Here is a 12,846-nt window from a genome sequence, read left to right as displayed (position 1 = left end):
GGAGTGGGCTGGGTGGTCTTACTGGGTCCCTCCAGCCTTAGCATCGCTGTTTGAATTAATTGCCTTGGGAGTTGCTGAGTGAGGATCAGAAATGAGGAGATGTGCAACATAGCGAAAGAATAAAGACAAGCACAAGTAGTGGTGCCTGGTGACTTGCTGTCATTTGCTGCTTGCATGGGCATGGACTGCATGCCTGTCACATGCACGGGGATACATCCATGTGAGCCTCACCGTACTGCTCACTCACAGCTGCTCCTCTGCTGCTGCAGGATCCCATTGCTTGGCACAGGCTGCACCCCTCTGCCAGCACTGACCACACTCCCTGCACCAGACCAGGAGCATGCGTCATCCCAAGAGGTCCCCAGATTCTGTGCTTAATTGTGCTCTCGGCCCAAGTACTGATGCACATGTCCCTGGAGACGTCCTGAAGGGCTGGCTCCAAGTAAAGAATGAGGAAAAAGCTGATGCCAAAATCTCCAGCTGTTTGCAACAGCTGCCTAAAAATAAGGATGTACCATACCATGACATTGCCAGTGCAAGTCCTCTGCTGTGAGCAGCTGGGGTAAATACCTGTCAGAGGAAGGGGCTTTTGCTGTGCAAAGCTGGGCTGATGTTGATAGCTCTGAGCTGGGTATAGGTGTGCTCCAAACCTCCTCAGAGACAAGGGTTAGGAGCTCAATTTCTCTATTTTTGGGCTAGCAAGAAGGCACCAGAATGCTGAAACGCTTTTGGCCAGGGCCAAGGAATCTGCAGTGCTGGAGGAGCTTGAGCCAGGTGAGCTGATAACCTTTGAGGACACAGGTCCTCAGAAGGTGGAGGCTGTGACAGGAGAGATGCAAAATCAGGAGAAGACCTCTGCCATGTGCCTCCAGATGTAGAACCCACAGTAAACCTGAACTGGCTGTGAAGTGGAGGTCAGCAGCACTGCCACTGCCCCCAACATCCCTCTACCTGCACACACTGCCTGCCCAGCCTTACAAGGGGAAGTAACCTGTGCTATCATAATGTGACCTGCTGACTGTTCATGGATGCTGAAGCCTGTCATGGGATGGTGTATCCTGAATTGTCTTTGATGTCACTGCCTGATGAAACCACTCCTGCAAGGTCCCTTGGCAGCAGCCCTGGCTGCAGGGCAGATATCCCAGACCTGCAGGGGCTCCCCTTCAGGTGGTGTTGGTTGGGCCAAGAGAGGAGCCTGACAGCAATGGGATGTGCTGGATGACAGGCAGTTTTTCCCTGGAAACCTTTAGCAGACAGTAGGTTAGCCCTGCAACCTGCCTGCAAGACGCGTGCTGTCAGCTGTGGTGCCAACACACAAGAGCTCCTAAGGATAACACAGCAAGAAACAGCCAGGCTAGGAATAGGACCCAGAAATCCTGTTCCTGGTGCCACTTTCATGCCACATGTCACCCAGACTGAGGGGGAGCCAGGTCCTTGTGTAGTCTGTAGCCTGGTGCTGCTGCTGTAGGAGATGCCTTGACGAGACATCCCCAGAGGCATTTTGTGAGGTAAATGCCCCATGGCACGTATGCCCTGCAGTGAAACATAGCTCTTAATCAAGGCTGAACTGGGCAGGGCTGTGAGGCGCTTTTGTTTCTTGACTTGGGGACCAGCCCATGCTCAATTCAGGGGTGCTCAAGCTGCGAGCAGAGCTGCAGATGCAATTGGTCCATGTGCTTCCTGGAGCCTCCTGACTCCCCATTCCTGTCACAGGTTGCTGCAGTCCCAGTACTTTAGGATTTGGGGATGCAGTTCCATCCCTGCTCTTCTGGGGAGATGTCTTTTTTCCACCAGGCACCTTTCTCCTCCCCTATGCCTCTGCAAAGCCTGGGGCTGGCCTGGCCCCATGCTCAGCAGGGACTACAGCATCCCTCAGCCAGGCTCGGTGGGAGTCTGGTGCTCCAGCTGCCAGCAGAGTGGCTCTCCCTTGCCAGCTGCCCCACACTGGGGCTGCAAATAAACAAACACCCCAGAACCAAGCCCCAGAAACTCATCCCCTCCTAACGACGTAATTACAGTGAAGCAGCTGGTGAGCAGCACTTGAAACCTGGCATGTAAACATGGCTTTCTCCTCCACCGCTCAGGCAAATTGTTCTCCTCCTTCAAGGGGAGCAGTAATTTCAGGAGAGGGGTCCATGTTTTTGTGGTGAGGGTTGTGGCCAGAGACTTTCATCTCAGCCTTTTGATGCAGAGCGGGAATAATAGATGGCAGACATCAACACCCCACCTTGCTGTGCCTCCTGCTCTGGGCCATTTTCCACCTCCCGGTGGGTATTTGAGTCTTCTTGCCTTTTCCAGCCCCTGGGCCAGCTGCTGGCTCCCTCTCCTTTGCCAGGATGGGTAAGGGCACAGGGAATCTCAAAAAGCCAGGCCAGAGCTAGCACCAGCCATCCAGGAGACGCAAGAGCCATCTCGTGCCCAGAAGGGCAGGCAGAGGCACAAGGGGATGGCAGGGCCACATCACCACCCTGGGCCACATCACCACCCATCTCACTCTCTCCCCCCACCATTCAGGGCTGTGTCTGCTCCAGAGCCAATGGAGTAAGCGTGTGCACTTAGATACCTTAGTGATGGGACACCCTTCCAGGCCAGTCAGGGAGGAGAGGCTGCCCAAAATAAGAGATCACCAGAAGATCCCCAGTGATGTCATTTCTTGCAGAATGAGCCTGGACTATCACATGAGGGATGCCCCACTCTGTGCACGAGGATGTTACCTCATTTCAGCATCCCCCAGTCCAGTCCCCTGCCCCAGTCTCTCAGCCAAACCCAGAGGTGATTTGGGTACCACTGTAGAGAAGAGGAGATGTGTGGGAAGCAGAAGGCAGGGGCTGAGGAGGCTGCATGGATGGAAGAGGATTGGGAGAAAAGATGGACTGAAGGAGGGTTGTCCCAGTTGGGAGAGATGGGTGCAGAAGACCTTTGCTCCCTGCCTTACCTCCCGGTCCCTCCAGTGCTGCCCAGTGCTCAGCCCTGAGCACGATGCTCCTGAGCTGGGGCCCCTGCCCCGGTGCTGCCTCACCATCCCCGGGCTCCTCGCTGCTCGCCCAGCCTGGTGCCACCAGAAGCCTCCCATGCCGAGCCCGGCAGAGCTGAGTCCCTCTGGGGAAAGGAGGTGGTGCGTGTCCTGCCAGCATGGGGAGGAGTGCCACTGTCTCCCCTGGTGACAGTACAGCGTCCATACAGGGAGAGGGAGTGACGGGGACAGCCCGCACTGCCACACCCAGCGGCAGTGCCAGGCTGAGCGCTGCTGAGTCCAGTACTGTGACATGCCAGCTGGGCATGGCTCTCCCAGGACAGGCAGTGGCAATGCTTTGAGAGACACTTGGTTTTGTGGGAGTGATTCCTGCTGGCCATAAGACGCATATATCATGTGCTGAGCTGTGATGCTGGCAGCAAGGGGACAGAGCTGGACATGTGGGTGGTGGCTTCCCAGTACCTCAGACTGACTCTGCACAGTGTCTCTGCACTGTTAGCCAAGGGCAGGGACACTGTGGGTGGGTCAGACTATCTCAGCACAGTCTGCAGGAGTGCTGAGTTGTGTTGGGATTGATACTCCAAGTATCAGCCACAACACACTGCCTTATGCCCTGCTGTCTTGATGCTCCCCTACAACCAGAGCCAGGGTGTTAAATCCACTCCCCTGGACCACTTCCAGCTCAGATAAATGCACCTGCCAGAACCCCTTTCCCTGCAATTCGAGAGCAGGGCACCATCTTTCACTTGCTGGGGCATGGAAGGGATGCTGTTGCCTGCTGGGAATGCTCAGCTGATGCCCAGGATCACCGCTGGCAGGCCCAGGGCTGGTGCTGGCTCCCACGTAGCCAGGTGCTGCACAGAAGATGTGCATGGTCCAACTCCCCACTGACGTAACTCCTGGGAGGCAGACAGGAGTTGCCAGTGGGGAATTGGCCCGCATTACTTACCGCACTTGGGGAGCTGTGTGGAGAGGAGGTAATTGTTAAATGTGGGCTGAGATAGGCTGAGCAGGGAGGGCAGGAGGCCAGGGAGGTGGCAGACACCTCACCAGGGTTGGCTTGGTTTATACAAGTTGAGCTTTGTTCAGCATCTCCCCAGGGTTTCGTGGCTGTTAGGTAGCATCCTGTGCTGCTTGGATGACAAGGAGCCAGGTGGCTACTTTGTGGAGCCTTGCAAAACCTTCCCCAAAAGCCATTCCTCAGCAGGACAAAGCACTGACAGGAAGGCCATGGCAGGACTGCCTCAATTCTATCCCAAATGCTGGTGCCAGATCCCTGAGGAACAAAGGCCTCAAAAGCCCTTGGGGGAGCAGCACAGGGTACAGATGGTGAAGCCTCCTTATCTGAACCAGGAGGTGGTGACCACTGCCTGACCAGGTCTTGGCAGCCTTTATCTGGAAGCCAGGTTGAGGGCAGAAGCAGTGGGGTGGAGGCTGTAACCTCCCCCATTTTGACGGTTCTGAATACCAGAGAAAGCATCATCCAGGACAGATGTTTTGGTCCACATTGGCCAAAGACCCAAGCCACAGGGTTTCCAAGATTGAAGAGCATCTGCTGGGCCAGTCTTCATGGACTCCTGCAGGCCCCATGGACTTTCCTACCACAGTATGGTAGGAGACAGGCCCTGGCTGCTGGGACAAGCTCCTTTAGCCTTCAAGCATCCAAATGCATGTCCATGCCCACTAATGTTGATGTCCAGATGGCTATGGTGCTGGGATACGGCCCCTCCTTGCCAGGGGAAGATTTTACTCCTGCAGTGCTCTCAACTAAGAAAGGAAGATCCATCAATGCCTTGGACAAACAGATCAGGTCTTTCTTGTGCCAGATCTCCTTGACACTGGGATCTAGCAGAAAACTGGATTATGCAGCAATGCCCAGCTGCCCCCCATGGGCAGTCTCAGCTGCCATGTGTGTGCCCCAGCTGAGCCTGTGGGGTGCCCATGGGCTCCCCTAGCCCTTTCTGCTGTCACATGTCATGGAAGCAGAGCCTCCTGTCCTGCAGGTATATCCTGCCCTTGTCCTCCTCCTGGCACTGCCTGGCACACGCTGGGCTCAGCCGAGTAGCCAGGCTCTGTGCTGCTCCCTGCCAGCACCCACCAGCAAATCTGGCTGGTGGTGATGCCACCTCTCTGTTTGCTGGCACCTCAATCCAACTGGCAAGTGTCTCCAGGACTTTCCTTGTCCTTGCAAGCATGCCCTTGCCCACACTTCCTGGTCTTGCTTGACATCCCTCCCAAGCTGCACATCCCCAGCATCACCCTGACCCATCCCTAGCACCAACCACACACATTGCATGTCTCTGCACTAAAACCTCACAAAAAAAGGCAAGGACCTAGCTGGCTCACATGCTTACCCTCACCAAGCTGGGCTGGGGCCCATGTTCAGTGCAGCACATCTCTCTAACCTGGGGTCTGCGCCCGCCAGAACACATCTGCTCCTCATCTGTGCCCACACAGGGAAGGTCTAGTGCAGGAGAGTTGCCTCTGTGTGATGCCTCTTTGTTGAGCAGGGTCCTGTGCTCAAAGCCAGCCTGAGAGAGGCTCCTTGCTTGGCTGCAGGGGTGTGTATAAGCCCCTCTGGTCCTGCCTGCCCCAAGGCTCTGCTGGCTCATAGGAACTGGAGGAAAAGCATGAGGGTCTGGCTTACATTGTGCTACAGCCTCACGGGTTATATGCAGAGGCTGCACAGCATCTCATGGCATCCAGACACCTCCTCATGCAGCTGTCATGGACCCCAACCACCCCAGTTCTGCAGGCATGGCCGCCAGATCTGGTTATTGAACAGGATGGTCTTTTCTGCAGGTCTCTTACCTGCTGCTCCTTCCCAGCACAGCCAGCCTCTGGTCTTCTGGCTGGCTGCAGGGGTGAGCAAGTCTCCCTCAGCCCCACAATCTTGTGTTCCCCCATACTGAGCACTCCCAATTCAGGACAAGCTCCCCATCAACACCACTGCAAAAGTGGGGAACCTCTGTGAAAGTCATGGGGAGGGGGCAGAAAATACATCTGAATCTGTCTCACACTTTCCACAGCCACATTTCACCTGGCAGAGCGGGAGCATGGATCCTGGGAGAGGCAGCTCCCTACCTGCTCGCTCCCTCGGCCACAGCTCGGCGGCCAAGCTGGCTCCCTAGCACCTGCCTCCCCCCAGCCTGAAAGCCCCAGGGCAAGGAGTGACAGGTGAGTTGGCAGCAACTCAGCTCTGGCACCCCTCGGCGCTCCTTCTAAACCAAGCCCTTTGCACGCCGTGTTTCTGCCGTGACGAACCAGCAGACATCAAGGAGAAGTAATTTGCTGGGATTCTTCTGGACAGGTGTGTCCTGACGCCCACACGCCGCTCTCAACCGTGCGGACAGGAGACACGTGCTCTGATGTTTCCCGACACCTGGGCATGGCTGCTGCCTTGTGGTTGCTGGAAACACTGGCAGAGAGGTTGGGTCTGTTTCTCTCCAAGACCTTAGATTCAATGCATGGGTATCGGCTCAGGGTTTACCCTTCCCAGCACACAGGTCATGAGACAAACAAACATGCAGGGTTTGTGGAAAGATTACCAAGGCAGCTTTTTTCCCGACAGGACAAAACCAGCTGCAAAGGCTGCAGTCTTGTTCTGCCCTTCCCTCTGTCCCATCACTCTGAAGCATCCTTTGGCTTTAGGCAAGTAAGATCCTATACCCAAGCTGTTGCTCTGAATCACCAGGTCTGCCTCCTGCTGCTACTCTGATAACTGATGACCTTCCTTGGCAGAGCCAGGAACAAGCTGTCTGGTCTACTTTCCAGGATTCCCTGGTCTCTGAAAATCCTTTTGAATTTATAATTCCTGGCTCTGAAGTCATGCTGTTCTGTTCCATCTCTTGACCTTCCATGCCCCATCTCATGGCAGGGCTTTGTGTAATCTTAGAGCAGGGCTCAGGGAGCAGGATCTCAGGCAGGGCTAGTGGGGTAGCTTAGTCTTTCCCTAGCAGGGAAATAATTCTTGGACTCTCAGTGTTGACTGTGTCTGTTGTGAAGCAGGGCTCGTGGGACAGGCCTTGGGGTCTGGGGCATGCTCAGCTCCCACTGTCTTAGCAGAGCTCTGCTGGACTGTGAACAGGAGCAGAGGGCATGTCCCACCCCCAGCATGGAGCGGCTCAGTGCCTTGCCCCAGATGTGGACTCTTCCATCCAAATAGGGTTTCAGGACCTTGGGCCAGTGCAGGCATCTCTCCTGGGAGGGTTTTCCAAGGAAGAGACACTGAGCCAAGCTCCTCAAACCGTGCCTCTCCTGGCAAGGCAGGCAACAGCCTCTGTCAGGATGGGCTGGGAATCACATTCAGCCAGCGCTGCTGCAGGCTTCCCCATGACCCAGGAAAGCCACGAGTGGATGGCCAGCAAAGGCATACATACTCCAGCATCTGGTGAGGCTCTGGCATGCTCAGCCATAGCCTGGGCTCAGTGACAGCTGGGCTCAACCCAAAGTGCTGATTTGGCTGAATGTGGGCCAGGATAGCTCCTACACTTCCAGCAACCCAAGAGGCTGAGAGTGACACAGACTTGGGGATCTGATGGCAAAGGCAGCATCCCACAAGACCCCTGCTCCCTGCCCAGCTCCCACCACCCTTCGTGGGGCCACCCTGGCCTGAAGAGGAGTGCTGGGGTTGGGGTCTGGGAACACCCTCTCTGTGGCTTCCCTCCTAATAACGAGGGGATGACGCTATGTGTGCAAACTGTTCCTGAGGGAGGAATGTCCTTTCTTCCCTTGCCATGTCGCAGCCGGCTAAGTACAGGCCTTCAGCTCAGCAGCCTCCTCATGGCTTGCTGCTGTAAAGTGTACCTTCCACATCTGGCCTGAATGTTCCACAGCTGCCAGGCCTGCCCTCTCTCTCTCCCAGCCCAAGTGGGCCAGGCATCACCAAGACAGTGAGACCAGAAATACTGGGGGAGGCTGGGGTGCACTGGGAGGCGATGGTGCTTTGTCTCCCCCAGGGATGGGCTGGCACAGGGGACTCTCCCACAGGTGGAGGAGGAATCTTGAGGCTGTCTGTCATATGCCTTAGACCACTAAACTGGCCCTGCTTATATGGTTACAGTGCTCCTCCTGGTATAACTGTAAGGACCTCTGCTCATACAGCTATAGGGGACACCCCTTTACACTCTGATGGGGATCACTGGCCCACGAGGCTGCCCACATTCATGCAGACACTTCTTCACCTCCCCCTGCAGAGCAAGAGAGGAGGGGTTCCAGTTCAACAGTCCACAGTGTCATGTGGACACTTCCCCTGCCCCTCCCGTCCTCGGGACTGCCTTTATGGCCACATCCTTGCTGCCCAGGACTTTGATTTGCTGCCGTGACAAACCCCGTGAGAATGGCACGGGCTGGGGGCATGCAAGCAGAGACCCTTGCTGGCTGCCCCGCGGGAGTGTTGCCAGTCCCTGCAGACCTCTCCTGCCAGTCCTCGCAGCCCCGTTTGTCCCTCAAGGGCTGCCAGGCCGTTCCTTCCCGATTTTTTTTTTCTTCCCGATGGTTTCAGCAGCGTCGGGAGCACCGAGAGCTGCTCGGCGCTGCCGTGTCCTTCCGTGTCCCGGGCACGGGGGGCCGTGCGGGTGCCTAGGGCTGTGCGGCACAGGTGTGCAGGCAGGTGCGTGTGCATCCACTGCCCTCTGCTGAGGAGCGCGGGCAGCTCAGCGGGGCTGAGCCCTGCGGGGCTCCTGGGACCCGACAGCCGCCGGCCACGGGCACCGGCAGCTTCGTCCGGGGCTGATTTTGGTCTTTCTACCCCTCTCGTCTCTCACCGGGTGTTATTTGCTGGCCCCAGTCCTCTGATCCCTCGCCCTCAGCTCTTGTCGCATGCCATTCCCAGCCTTCCTTGCCAAACCTTTCCTAGTTTCTCGCTGAGCTTGGTCCCCCTCTATCCCTTTCCCATTATTCGCTTGAAGTGTGTGTGCAGTTATCCACCTCATTTTTGCTTCCCCCAGCCCCAGCCAAGTCGATCCATCTGAATTAATAACCAGGAGCTGGGAGGCACAAAGAATCTGCTGGCAGCAGCTGGAGCTGTGGGATAGTGGTGTACCTGCCCAAGCCAGCCCCAGTGAGTGGTGATGCAGCTGCCAGCAGAACCCATGCTCCCCTCTGCCCTGCCCCAGACTTGTGAGGCACTTTTCCCAGCCTTCATGCCCAGCTCATACAGCAGCTGATTGCAGCAAGCCAGTGGGGTCTGGCCAGGCATGACCCCCTGCATGATGCTGAGAAGGCAGAAGTGTGTCAACAGGGCCAGATTCAGATTCTCTGCAGCACCTCTACTTGTCTGAGGAGCTCCAGTCACATGCTTTGATGCCTAGAGGGTCTCTGATGGGTCTGGGGTACGTTTAGCTGCCAGATACATTGAGGAGGAGCTGCTACCCCCTCCACATACCTTCTATTCCCTCACTGCCTCTCTGTAAACAGGCTGCATAATTCCAAGCCTCCAGAGGAAAGGAGTGGGAATCTCTGGTTATATCTGCACTGGTAAAACCAACAGTCCCCGGGCATTGCCAGGCACAGCACTGGGATTGTCCCTGTGGGAATTTTTAGCACTGTCCTTTTATGACTTTGTCTTGGGCCAGCTTGCAGCGATCCAGACAATCTTTGCTCACGGTTTAGGAGTAAGCCTGGGTCAGGGACAATCCCAGCAGGATCTGGCACACAGGCTACCCATTTGCAGGATGCATTTCACAGCCTGAAGGAGGGCTGGTCCGTGACAGAGGTCCCCAGGGGCAGAGAGAATTCCCGAGTTTAATTTAGCGTAGGGCTGTAGGGAATCCTTCCCAGAGAGACTGGGAATGGATACTTTGGACTGCAGCCCCACTGCACATGTCTGCTCCAGGGATGTGGAGGGGTCTCTGAGTGGATGCTCTCCCAGGCCAGGGATGGGAGTGTGATTCTTTTCTGTAGGTATTGTGCAGTCAGGGTTGGGATGAGGATTAGGGAGAGTTTCAATGGCTGGACTGTGGGACTGCAGGAAGGGGAAGGGCTTGGGACAGAATCTCTTGGTGGGATGGGGTAGAAATTCATCCATCCAGGACACAGGAGAGCCTCAACCCATCTGCCCCTAAACCTGTCTCCCACACACATCAATAGCAACAAGATTATTTACACATTCAATGAAACACTAGAGTGACTCCAAAGGACTTCACCCCCTGGGTCTTTTCAGGCATCACTTGCCCTCTCCCATCATGGCCACACAATACCAGCTGCATTTGCACACCTGCTGGGTCTGAGCAGGGGGGTGAGGATGCACGCACATGTGTGTATTGTGCGTGTGTACATGCATGTGTGTGTGCATGTGTGTGTGCACTCATGTGCGTGCTCATGTGTGTGTACATGCATGTGTGTGTGCTCATACATGTGTGCACGTGTGTGTGTGCTCATGTGTGTGCTTGTCTGTGTGTGTGTTTGCGTGTGTGCTTGTGTGTGTATGCACGTGTGTGTGTGCACTCACATGTGTGTGTGCGTGCTGGGCAGACGCCCCTGGCGTGCCGTGTGCCTGTGTTGGCACTGCACTTGCCATCTGCATTTCAGGGCACGTGTGGGATCTGGCAGCCCGATGCGGGTGCTTGGCGTGGGCAGGGGGTGTTTTGCTCAACACCTGCCTTCACCTACGGCTGCGGTTTCCATGCAGAGAAAGACGGGCCTTTGATGTGTGCGTGCGTGTGCTCTGCGGGCATTTCACACAGCCTGTGTGCAGCCTGCCTGGGGGCTGCTTGCACATGCATGTGTGTGTGCACGTGTGTGAAGTGTGAGATCAGTGCCTCAGCTGGAATCCCTGCCTCCCAGGCCGAGTTAGAGATGAATACACTTGAAAGCATTTTTTCCCCCTTAGCCATCAGATTTCATTGGGAGAAGAAAAGGAACTGGGCACTTTATCTTCATTAGCAGCTGGGAGGCTCTTGGGGCAGCTTTAGTCTGGGTGATGCTCCCTCCGCCCCAGCTCTTATCCCCTGTCCTCACTCATTAGCCCTTTCCAGAGGGCAAAGGGGCTGGCTGCAGCTCTGCTGTGTCGCTGCTCCTGCTGACCACCGTGTCCCCCAGCCCTATGGCCTTCTCCAGCTGTCCCTAGGTAGCAGGACTGGGAGGGAAGGGGAGACATCCTTTTCCTTCCTGTCCTGGAAGACGCCAGAATAATTTCAGACTCCAAGAAGCTCCTGTAGTTGCAAGCTGCTGCCACCTCTGGGTTTGGAATTGGCTTAGGCCACCACTGGCCCAGGGTTTGGAGCAGCTGGGGATGTGTATGGTGGGGCTCCATGGCCAAGCCCCCATGGCAGTGGCTGCAGCTGGGCAGGCTAAGGGCAGCCCTTTCCTTCTGGAGCTGCTCATCACTGGGAAGCAGCCATGCCCACATCCATTAATACCCAGTAACCATGACAACTGCTGTGGAGCTGTCATCCTGTCCCCAGGCCAGCCACCACAGGGCTCTTCTCAGAGCGGTCTCAGGACAGCAGCTTCCCTTGAATCACTGCTGTGTGTGAGGTGGCCTGTGGGCTGCACACTGCCCCACTGCCCAGGGCTGGGCTATTTGGAGGGGATACAGCACCGTTCCCTGCAGCGTGCCAGGGCATCCCTAGGCAGGGCCAGGGGTGCTGCTGACAGGATGCTGGGGCTGCCATGGCTGTGGGGAGGACTCTGGGAGAGGACAGGAGCAGAGAGAGTGGCTGCTCCCCTCCTGCAAGCCCAGATGCTAGGGTTTCTGTGAGACAGAGAGGCAGGGGTGTTGGGGGCAGACTGCCTTAGGTAACATTCCTTCCCACTTAAAAGAAGCCATAAATCACTCATTCTTTATTAAAAGCTCTGCCTGACCGGGAGAGAAATGTCAGGAGCATAAATCAACTCTACTGCTCTCTTGCAAGGGTCCTGGCTTGCCAAAGACCGCTCCCTCCACTGTCCCCAGGTAGAGCACAGCACGGCCACACTATTTATGCCCACCCCCATGGACGAGGGATGGGGTGCAGGTCAGGGGTCAATGAATGTGAGCTGTTGAAAACCTAGGCTTTCTGGGCCAACCCTTACCTGGGGAGCCATAAGGAATAAAAGCAGGGTCTATCCAGGGATTATGGGCCCAGGCCCTTTGCTTCCCCCTGCTTCTCAGTGCCACAGGGAGAACAGGGCAGTGCCCCAGCCCTCTGGGTGCAGGGGTGCTACAGAGGTGTGCATGCAGCTGGGGGCAGAGAGCAGCCCCTCCTGGAGCCACCAGGAAGGAGATCCCCTTCTCCTTCCACCTGCGTGGCAGCGAGAAGGGTTGGCCTTCCCCAAACACCCAGCCTTTGCTTAGGATCTGAAAGGTGCCAGCTGAAGCCTCTGATAGCCTGCAGTTTTGCCCCAAAAGATGGGGACTGTCCCCATTTTGCTGTTCCTGCCCACCCCTGGAGCAGAGCTGGGGGATGGGGAGTTCAGCAGGTAGGAAAACACCCCATCCAAAGCCCAGGGGCAAGCTGTATGGGGCAAGGTGCCCTCTTGCCTGCGTAAGGCCAGGCAGGGGGATAGAGGCGGGCAAGAGCCCGAGCAGGAGGAGGACTCACACACTGTTAAAGCATCTGCGGGCACTGAGGTAGCTGCTCTTGCTTCTCCATCTCCTGTTTTTCCAGTTAGATGCGTGGCTTAATATAGCAGCACTTATGTTGTAAAACATCCCTCACAAAGCAGAGAGGATGTGCTGTGTGGGAGCGCGTGCGAGCCAATCCCCAGCTGCTTTTTGATGTCGGCCTGGAAATTGCAGCGTCTTGGCAACGGCTGCTCGCTGGGGTTTGTGTGCAGCAGGGCCAAACCTGCCCTGGGTGCAAACCTGCAGTCATCTCTGGAGGAGCTTGCAGGGTTTCCATCCACTCCAGGTTCTCTGTGCAGAGTACAAGGGATGGGAGCTGCTGGGG

Source organism: Onychostruthus taczanowskii, unplaced genomic scaffold (assembly GCF_017590055.1).
Source record: "Onychostruthus taczanowskii isolate IOZ18803 unplaced genomic scaffold, ASM1759005v1 scaffold10, whole genome shotgun sequence".
In the NCBI taxonomy this organism is placed as follows: Eukaryota; Metazoa; Chordata; class Aves; order Passeriformes; family Passeridae; genus Onychostruthus; species Onychostruthus taczanowskii.
Note: the sequence above shows the minus strand (reverse complement) of the source record.